This window comes from Camellia sinensis, chromosome 4 (assembly GCF_055761805.1).
Source record: "Camellia sinensis isolate YWXY chromosome 4, ASM5576180v1, whole genome shotgun sequence".
Classification (NCBI taxonomy): Eukaryota; Viridiplantae; Streptophyta; class Magnoliopsida; order Ericales; family Theaceae; genus Camellia; species Camellia sinensis.
The window spans coordinates 184,641,962-184,652,292 of NC_138964.1; positions in this window are offsets into that span (position 1 = coordinate 184,641,962).

Consider the following 10,331-nt stretch of genomic DNA (forward strand, 5'->3'; position numbering starts at 1 on the left):
CTCGGCTAATACTGACAAACAAAGAGCGCTAACCGAGATGAAAGACAAGTATTTGCGGGAACTGGCGAAACTTGAGGGTGTTAAGGACGCCGAAATAAAAGTTTTGAAGAAGAAAGCTGAAGATGCCGAGCTGAAGGGCTTCAAGGCAAGCGAAGCTGCATACATCCAGCAGTGTGAAGCTGCGAAGGACTTGTTCTTCAAGTGCGGCTGGAGGGGTGCCGTGGAGCAGCTCAGTTGCGGTCCTGACACCGAGGTCTACAATGCTCCTCAGTATTTTATTCCGGCCTCACTGGCGGAGTATGCAGCCAATCTTCAGAATCAATTCCTTGAAGCGTCTGACGACGACGATGAAGAGAATGAGCCAACTGACACTCCGGTTGACAATGTTCCAGCTAACCAATCAGTTCGGGTGGAGCCTGCGGTAGAAGATCTGACCATTGAGCAACCTGCTGAAACCGAGCTCCAGGCCGAGACCGAGCTCCCAACTCAGACTGTAATTCTGTCTGAAATCGGACTTCGGGTTGATGCCGAGCTGGATGTCGAAATAGATGACCTTTTTAGCTGATTTTGTATATTTTTTCTTTATTTTTCTCCTTTTTGCTTCGACTTGTAACCGGACTGGGAGCCCCTCCCTTGTAATAGCTTTGAACTTGATTAATGAGAATCATTTTCTTTTGCACTAACTGTTATTCCGGTTTAAATACTTTATTCCGGTCCTAGCTTATCAATCTAACTAGACTGACTTGCCCACCACTCTTTAGCTGATATAAATACTGCGGCTGAAGAGTACAAAGAGTTGGTTTAATCCCGCCAACCACTTCTTCAGCCCAAACCCTTATTTCGGCTGAAGAGTAATAAGAGTTGGTTTAATCCAGCTAACCACTCTTCAGCCATATCCTTACTTCGGCTGAAAATTAATAAAAGTTGGTTTAATCCAGCCAACCACTTCTTCAGCCCATAACCTTATTTCGGCTGAAGGGTAATAAGAGTTGGTTTAATCCAGCCAACCACTTCTTCAACCCATAACCTTACTTCGGCTGAGGAGTAACAAAAGTTGGTTGAATCCAGCCAGCCACGTCTTCAGCCATACCCTTACTTTGGCTGAAGAGTAACAAAGGTTGGTTTAATCCAGCCAACCACTCTTCAACCATACCCTTACTTCGCCTGAAGAGTTTAATCCAGCCAACCACGTCTTCAGCCATACCCTTACTTTGGCTGAAGAGTAACAAAAGTTGGTTTAATCTAGCCAACCTCTAAGTTAGTTTTTCCAGCCAACTTAGAATAAAATGTTTGGTTATTCCGACCAAACGTCCTGCAGCCTGGATCCTTATCCTGAGCTTAGGAGGGGTGTTGGTTTTTCCAGCCAACCTTTAGATTGGTTTTTCCAGCCAACCTAAAGTAAAGTGTTTGGTTATTCCGACCAAACGTCCTGTAGCCTGGATCCTTATCCTGGGCTTAGGAAGGGTGTTGGTTTAATCCAGCCAACCTCTAGATTGGTTTTTCCAACCAACCTAAAGTAAAGTGTTTGATTATTCCGACCAAACGTCCTGCAGCCTGGATCCTTATCCTGGGCTTAGGAAGAGTGTTGGTTTTTCCGGCCAACCTTTAGATTGGTTTTTTCAGCCAACCTAAAGTAAAGTGTTTAGTTATTCCGACCAAACGTCCTGCAGCCTGGATCCTTATCCTGGGCTTAGGAAGGGTGTTGGTTTTTTCGGCCAACCTTTAGATTGGTTTTTCCGGCCAACCTAAAGTAAAGTGTTTGGTTATTTCGACCAAACGTCCTGCAGCCTGGATCCTTATCCTGGGCTTAGGAAGGGTGTTGGTTTAATCCAGCCAACCTCTAAGTTGATTTTTCCAGCCAGCTTAGAATAAAATGTTTGCAATGTTCCTAACTTCACTAAAACTAACTTTTACAGAAAAGAACTATGCTGAAAAGAAATGACTTGTTTTATTGAGGAAAGAAAAAATTACACATGTTTGAAAGAGGAAAGCTAAAAATAAAATAACTTGAGATTGGCGGTGTTCCATGGCCTAGGGATTGCTTTGTCGTCGTTGTCTTCTAGGTGGTATGCCCCTTTGCTTGCTAATCCAACCACTTTGTAAGGACCTTCCCAATTAGGCCCTAGCTTGCCATCTCCTAGCACCAGGGTGTTTCCCATCACTTTGCGCAGCACCCAATCTCCGATCTTGAATTGCCTTGGATGTACTGTTTTGTTGTATTTCCTGGATAACTCTTGTTGATATGAGGCAATGTGGACTAGTGCTCTTTCTCTTCTTTCTTCGGCAAGGTCGAGCTCCAATGTTATGGCTTCTCCATTCAAGTCTGGATCAAAATTTTCGCTTCGAATTGTGGGGAGGCCAACTTCCAGTGGGATTACTACTTCCATGCCGTAGGCTAAGGAGAATGGTGTTTCTCCTGTTGATCGTCGAGGTGTGGTGCGGTAAGCCCATAAAACATGAGGAAGTTCCTCCGCCCACTTGCCTTTTGCCTTCTCTAACATTTTCTTCAGTCCATCCAAGACAACCTTGTTTGATGCTTCTGCTTGGCCATTTGCTTGAGGATATGCTGGTGTAGAATTGTAGAATTCTATCTTGTATTCTTCACAAAAGCCTCTAAAGATTCTGCCATCAAACTGGGTGCCGTTGTCTGATATTAGGACTTTAGGTATACCGAATCGAGTAATGATATTTTGCCAGACGAACTTCTTCACTTCTTTTCCTTGATTGATGCCAATGCTTCTGCTTCCACCCACTTTGTGAAGTAGTCTGTTGCTGCGAGAAAGAACTTCCTATTTCCGGGCGCTATTGGAAGTGGTCCTACTATGTCCAAGCCCCACATTGCAAAGGGCCATGGGCTGGTCAATGGTAGGAGTTCTCTGGCCGGCTGATGTATTTGATGTGCGAACTTCTGACATTTCTCGCACTTTTTCACATACTTCTCCGAGTCTGCCTGCATGTATGGCCACCAATATCCTTGTGAAATGGCTCTGTAAGCTAATGATCTTCCTCCTTGGTGGCTTCCGCACACACCTTCATGTATCTCGAACAAGAATGCTTCCACTTTGCTGGGGTGAACACACTTTAGATAAGGTCCAGAGAATGACTTTTTGTATAATGCCATGGATGGGGAGAGCCAAAATTGCTGCGACTTTGCTCTAATTTTGTTGGCTTCTTTCTTTTCTTCCGGTAAGACGCCATCTTTTAAGAACAGTATGAGGGGATCCATCCATGAGGGGCCTAGCTCGGCGCAACATACCTCTTCTGCTTCGGGGTCTTTAATGCTTGGTCTTGGTAAGTAGTCGATGAGCAACGGATGAGGGATGGAAGTATCTGCCATTGAAGCGAAGCCTGCTAGTTCGTCTGCTCTGCCGTTTTCCTCCCTGCCAATCTGTTTTATCCTCACTACTTCAAATTTCTTGATCTTTATTTTGACCAATTCTTGGTACTTGGCCATCCTATCATCCTTTGCTTCATAGTCGCTAGAAATTTGGTTTACCACCAACTGTGAGTCGCTGTAGACCATTAGTTCGGTGGCCTTCATGCAGAATGCTGTTTTGAGTCCTGCAAGAAGTGCTTTATACTCCGCTTCGTTGTTTGATGCTGGGAAGCCAATGTTGATTGCTTGCTCCATAACCAGGCCGTCTGGTGAGATGAGGACTATGCCAAGTCCTGCACCATGCCGGTTAGATGCTCCATCCACAAAGAGCTTCCACATCTCTCCAACGAACAATTTCCAGCAAGTGGAGGGGTCAGATGATGTCGTGGGGTCAAGAATGTTGCTGGTGTTTTCTTTAAGGTCCATGCTTGCGGTCTGCCCTTCGCTATCTGATTGTACCAAGTCTTTATTTATTGGTGAGTCTTGGTTCGGTGTAGCTTGGTTTGCTTCTTCCTTGCTATCTTTAGTCTGGTCTGCCATGGAATCTGATTGAATATCCTGCACCAAGGGTTGCGCTATTCTGGCGTCAATTTCTATTCCTGGTTTGGTTGTATCAGTTAGGTCGATTGGGCATATATGATGACTTCCTGGGGTGAATTCTGCGACAAAGTTTGCCAAAGCTTGGGCCTTTATCGCGGTCCTGGGTTGGAACTTGATGTCGAATTATCCCAACTCAACTGCCCATTTCAAGATTCACCCAGAAAAGTTTGCCCTCTCAAACAGAGCTTTTAATGGGAAAGTTGTGAGGACAATTATGGTGTGGGCGTGAAAGTAGTGTGACAACTTCCTTGAGGCCATCATCAAGGTCAATGCCAGTTTTTCCAGTGGCAAATACCTTGTTTCGGCTCCCAACAATGTCTTGCTGACATAATAGATGGGCAGATGTTGAATTCCTTCCGCACGGACCAACACTGCGCTAATTGCGTGCTGAGAGACTGCTAGGTACAGGAAGAGTTCTTCTCCAGGTATTGGGGTGACCAACAATGGTAGAGAAGACATGTATTCTTTCAAGCTTTCTAGAGCTTGGTCGCATTCTTCGTCCCATTCGAACTTGGCCTTTAGTGCATGGAAGAATGGTCGTAGTCTGTCCGATGACCGACTTATGAACCGATTGAGCGCAGCTGCCATGCCGGTGAGATGCTGCACTTCTTTTACTGAGTTTGGTCTCTCCAAATCCTGGATTGCTTTGATCTGGGAGGGGTTTGCTTCTATACCCCGGTTGGTCACAAGGAAGCCCAGGAATTTGCCAGATCCTACTCCGAACGCACACTTAGATGCATTGAGGCGCAACTTGTGTTTCTTCAGGATCTTAAACATCTCGCCTAGGTCCTTGAGATGGTCATTCTTATCCTTGCTCTTGACCACCATGTCGTCGATGTAAGCCTCCATTGTTCTGCCTAACAATGGTTCAAACATCTTGGTGACTATCCGTTGGAATGTTGCCCCTGCGTTCTTTAGGCCAAAGGGCATGACCTTGTAACAGTATAGTCCTCTTGGAGTTGTAAAGGATGTGACCTCCTGGTCTGGTTCATGTATGGCGATTTGATGGTAGCCTCTGTATGCATCCAGAAAGCTAAGTCGGTTGTGCTCCGCCGTTAGGTCGACCAGTTGATCTATCCGTGGTAGAGGAAAGCTGTCTTTCGGAAATGCCTTATTGACTGTTTTGTAGTCGACATTGACACGCCACTTGCTATTCTTCTTTGGCACCACAACTGTGTTGGAGATCCATCTTGGGTAGTGCACCTCTCTGATTGCTCCTGCCTCCAGCAGGTTTCCTACTTCTTCAGCCACTATCTCGGCATGGTGGAGTGCCGATCTACGGGTGCGTTGAATGATTGGTCTGGCGGATGGATGGACATTGAGTTGGTGACAGATGAAGTTGGGATCAATGCCTGGCATGTCGTATGGTGTCCAAGCAAACACTTCGATATTAGAGGTTAAAAATTCCAAGACCTCTAATCTCTCAGTGCTGGACAACGATGAACCGAGCAAAAAGAACTTATCCGGGTTCTTTTCATCTATTCTTACCTCTACCAAGTCTTCCACCGCTTTCTGATTAGTTGCTTTGCCTATATCTGCGAATAGTTTATTGCTCTCAGGTTCTTCCACCGAATGAACGTATCCTTTGGCAACGCGGCTGCCATTCACCGTGATAAAGCATTGCTTGGACATAATTTGATCTCCATAGACCTCTTCAATTACACCGGTGTCGTTGGGGAACCGCATTACTTGGTGGTAGGATGACGCCACCGATCGCATGGCATGCAGCCATGTTCTGCCCAAGATGATGTTATAAGTGGAGGGGACCTTTAATACCCAGAACTCTACTTGTTTCGTCATGCTTCCTGCTTTGACTGGGAGGATTATTTTGCCAACGGGCCATTCTGGCATTGACTTGAATCCAATCAGGGGAGATACGGCAGGTGCCAAGTCTTTATCTTGTAACTTCAACTGTTTAAAGGTGTCGTAGTACATTATTTCACATGAACTGCCTTGATCTATCAAAATCCGCTTGACGTCAAAATCCTTGACTCGGAGAGTGATAACCAAGGCATCATTGTGAGGGCAATATATCCTTGCCAAGTCCTTATCTGAAAAAGCATGACGCTCGTGGCCTCTGTCTTCCCCTTCTTGATGGCAGGTTGGGCACTTTGTACCTCTCTTAAATGCTCAGCCTTTTTGATTGATCCTCTGAGCTCGCATACACGCTCGGGTTCGAAAACTCCATTTATCACATTGATAACGCCTTGAGGTGGGGCGTCGATTGGCATTCCGTTGGGGTTGTTATGATCCTAGGGGGCTGGTTGGGCCCCTCCTTCAATGTATTTATCCAGGTGACCTGCTGCCACCAACTCCTCCAGGTGCTGTCTCAATGGCGTGCAGTTTTCAGTGCGGTGCCCCTTTTCTTTGTGGAAGGTGCACCGTGATCTTTCATCATAGTCCTTCTGAGCTTCCCCAAGCTTGGCTGGCCATCTGACGAAAGGCTCATCCCGTATTTCACTTAGAATTCGGTAGATCGGTTTCTTGAAGACTGTGGTTATGGCAGTGCAGACTCTCAACCATCTATTATCCTGGTCCTCTCCGTTGTCTCGCCTGCCTCGTCCGTTTCTGCTTGGACGGTCTACTGCGTTGACCTTTGCTGAGGCCTTCTTCTCTGGTACTGTGGTCGTGCCAGATTTTGTTTTGGCACGTGCGCCATCCTCTTCTACCCTGATGTGCTGATGCATTCTTTCCATCAAGGCTTCCATGGTGAGGGGTGGTGCCATGGTGATTGAGTCCCTTAGTCTATTCCCGACTGGAAGGCCTCTTTTGTACTGTGCAATGGCGAGATTGGTGGGGCAGTCCCTAATCTGGTTGAATGTCTCCCAGTAGCGACTATTGTAGGACCTTAATGTCTCTTTTTCGCCCATGTCGATGGAGAGTAGCTGGTCAATCTCCACTAGGGTTTTGGTGTTTGTTCTGAACCTTGTGACAAACGCCTCCACCAATTGCGCCCAAGAGGCTATGCTGCCTTCTGGAAGTTTTTCAAACCAAGTCAAGCCTAGATCGCCAAGGCTTGATGGGAAGAGGATGCACATTAGAGCCTCGTTTCGCCGATATACCGCCATAACCTGGCGGAAGTGGCTTAGGTGAATGTAGGGGTCCGTTTTCCCCTCGTACGTAGTGAATTTGGGCTGAAGGAAGCCTGTAGGTAGGGGCGCATTTTCAATTGTTGGAACGAACGGCGAGGTCTGCAGCCTTGCTAATGCTTTGTCCGTCGGTTCGTAGGTAGGGCGTGGTAATGGCATTCCAACCTCGACGCTTCCATGCGATCGAGGAGCCAATCGTTGAAGGGCAGAAACTCTGCGAGGGTCGCGCGCCCGGGTGTCCTCCTTCCATCGTGCCTTTTCTTCCAGCATGATCCGCAAATCGAATGATCTGGGCAACTCCGTCTGTTTGGATGATGTTTGGTGCGAGTGTGAGGGTTGGTAGGTACTTCCCTCTGTGTAAGACCTCAATGATCTCGTTCTCTCAGACTTGGAGTAACGAGTTCTGGAGGTTCTAGACTGAGTATCGCCTGTCCTGAGGCTTCTACTCTCTGCTTGTGATGGTGTGGAATACCTTTCACGGTCTTTTGAGCGGCGAGGGGGCATTTTGCTTTTGCGCCCCTCTCCTGTCGCCACTCCTTTTCCCTTCATCTGGAGCTTCAAGGCCTCCATGTCCGCCGCCATCTTCCTTATTAATTCATCTTGCTCCTTCACGCGGTCCTCCAGAACTTGAGGATCAATCCTCCTCCTTTGTCTGTCAGGACTTCGTGAACGAGAGTGACGGGGGTTATTAGTCCGTCTCCCCCTAGTATCCCTCCTGGGGTTATGTCTTTGGAGCTCCAAGTCTGCCATGGGAGGGATAGAAGGTAGTCTTTCACGCCTTGCACCCCCATCTGGTGTTTGCTCGTCGATGGCGGACTGTGGTAAATCTTCATTGTGCGCCATTGTTCCTAAAGAGGTAAAGCTTGATCAAGAGGTTTTATTCTTGTCTGAGTTCCCACAGACGGCGCCAATTGTACGGGAAAGAAATAAACCTTCTCGTATAATCCTGTTGATCAAGTCTGCGCTCCTCCAAACGTCGTCGCTTTACTCCCTGAAAACACAAACGTGAGCTAGCTAGCGGGTGTGTGCCGGAAACCCCTCCGATGCCTAAGTTAGAAAAATGGACAATGACAGAAGCTCTGTGTATTCAAGAATCAAAGTTGTGTTACCATTCCATAGGTGATGTTTGTGAGCTTTTATAGGTTTTGCGTGGCACAATCCTAGTAGGACTTTTACTCCTCCATGCAGAGTCCTCCTAGGATTCATACTCCTGAAGGATAATACTTATCTTTCAACACCCCCCTCACTACTTAAACCAAGTGAGATGGTTCTTCCATGGCCGACCTACCATACGACCGAAGTAATCACGACTATGCTTAGCCGAACCATACTTAGTTCGGTTCTCTGTCCATAGTTTTCAACAAATCATGGTATCCCAAAACTGAACTATCTTTTATCAAGTTTTAGACCGATCATGTTTCACTGCGCCATGACCGGTATAAGTTCAAAGCATCCTTAAACCGGTCTAACTACATAGTGTCCTTCGACCGGACTAACATCAAGGGTCCCTCGGACCGGTCTACCTTCTGGGTTTGAGACCGGACTAACTTTAAGCCTCTCCAAGACCGGAGTAACTTTATGACTTATTTACTCAGCCCTTCGTACTGAGGCCCATAAAGGCCCAGCTCGGCCCTATTCGTATATAAATTACCCTCTCAGCTCTTGTTCTTGTTTTTTGTTGGGGACTTCTACTACTGTCTCTTTGGCATTGTTGTTGTTGGTGACTTTGCTGAAGAATTGGCTGTCTCTGGCATGAATGAGGTGAGGAGATAAGAGGGCAAGAAAGAAGAGGAATGAAAAGTGTTTGGCAGCCGAGAAAGCCATGGATATGGATAGAGAGAGAAAGAGGGGGTGATGGCTGGTCCTTAGGAAATGTTGTGATTTTCCTTCCTTTATATAGGGATTGACATAGTTTTCATTACGAATGGAAATCAGTATATTTCGTAATCAAGGGTTAAAAAATATTCATATTAACATATATTTCCATTTTAAATTTTAAATTTATTTGGATTACGGATTTGAGTAACAATTTAAAAAGAAGGAAAAAAAACTTGTGAAATATAATTATATTTTATTCACATTTCCCTCATCTTTTCATTTTTGATTTCCAAATTTCTATTCAAAAACACGATCCAAACACAATTTGAAGAAAAGTTTTCAAATTTAAAATGAAATATTGTGATTGTAAATTATTAATTTTATATTAAATAATGTTAGGAATGGTAAAAAAAATTACCAACAAACACATTGACTAGACATAATATAGGAATTAAGATTATATTCATTACATTAGATAGAATGAAGATTTTCATTTCATAATCAAAGACTATCAAAGACTCATATTAACATACTTTCATTATAAATTCAAAATTTATTGAAGGGAACTTTTCAAACTTAAAATGATATTGTAATCACAAATTATTAATTTTAAAATTTAACAATTATAGGGACACTAACAAATATACTAACTAGATATTATTAGATAAGTTTTATGTTAAGTATTGAAATCTATATACATATCTTGAGTTGTGTTCAATTCTAGAAATTTCTAAAATTAATGACCGAATAAATCTCCAGTAATTCCTTGAAAGACTCTAATTTAAGATTTTAAATACTATTTTCAAGTCTTTAGAATCTTTTGGGGTTAGAATTTCCTTTTCGTATAGAATTTTCTTTTTTTTTTAATTACATGATACTGATTGGATATTTACAGTTCTCTCCTCCATGTACTGAATAATTGCTACATATAAAACCCTTGAGATGGCCTGCACTATTGATCCGACCCTTAAAGATTTATATTGAATTATTAATTTGTGTCTCTCCAATTTTTATAAACAGGACTATAGAACATAATTATGGTCTTTATCTTTGTCCTTAAGATTCAATCATGTGACTCATAAGCATGTTCCAAATAGCCTAATTACAAAAACTGATTTTTTTTTTTTTTTTATATACATCTCGCTCATTTCTTAATTCGTGACTTTCCAAGAAAATAAAATTCAGTGGAGAAGTTGAGGTAAATTACAATTCATAGCTTCCACAGTCCACTCCTAAGCTATCATAGTTCTTAAGCTACTGAAGAATCCCGAGGAACACAATTCTTTAAATGTTTGTTTAATTATTTATTATTATTAATTTTTATAGGTTGAATTTGTCTCTCGAACCTAACAATCATATTTGGTCTCGTGAGTCCATCCTAAGTTATATTTTAATCATTTTAATAATTTATTTTATAAAATTTATGTCTGAAACAAAAAATCAATTCA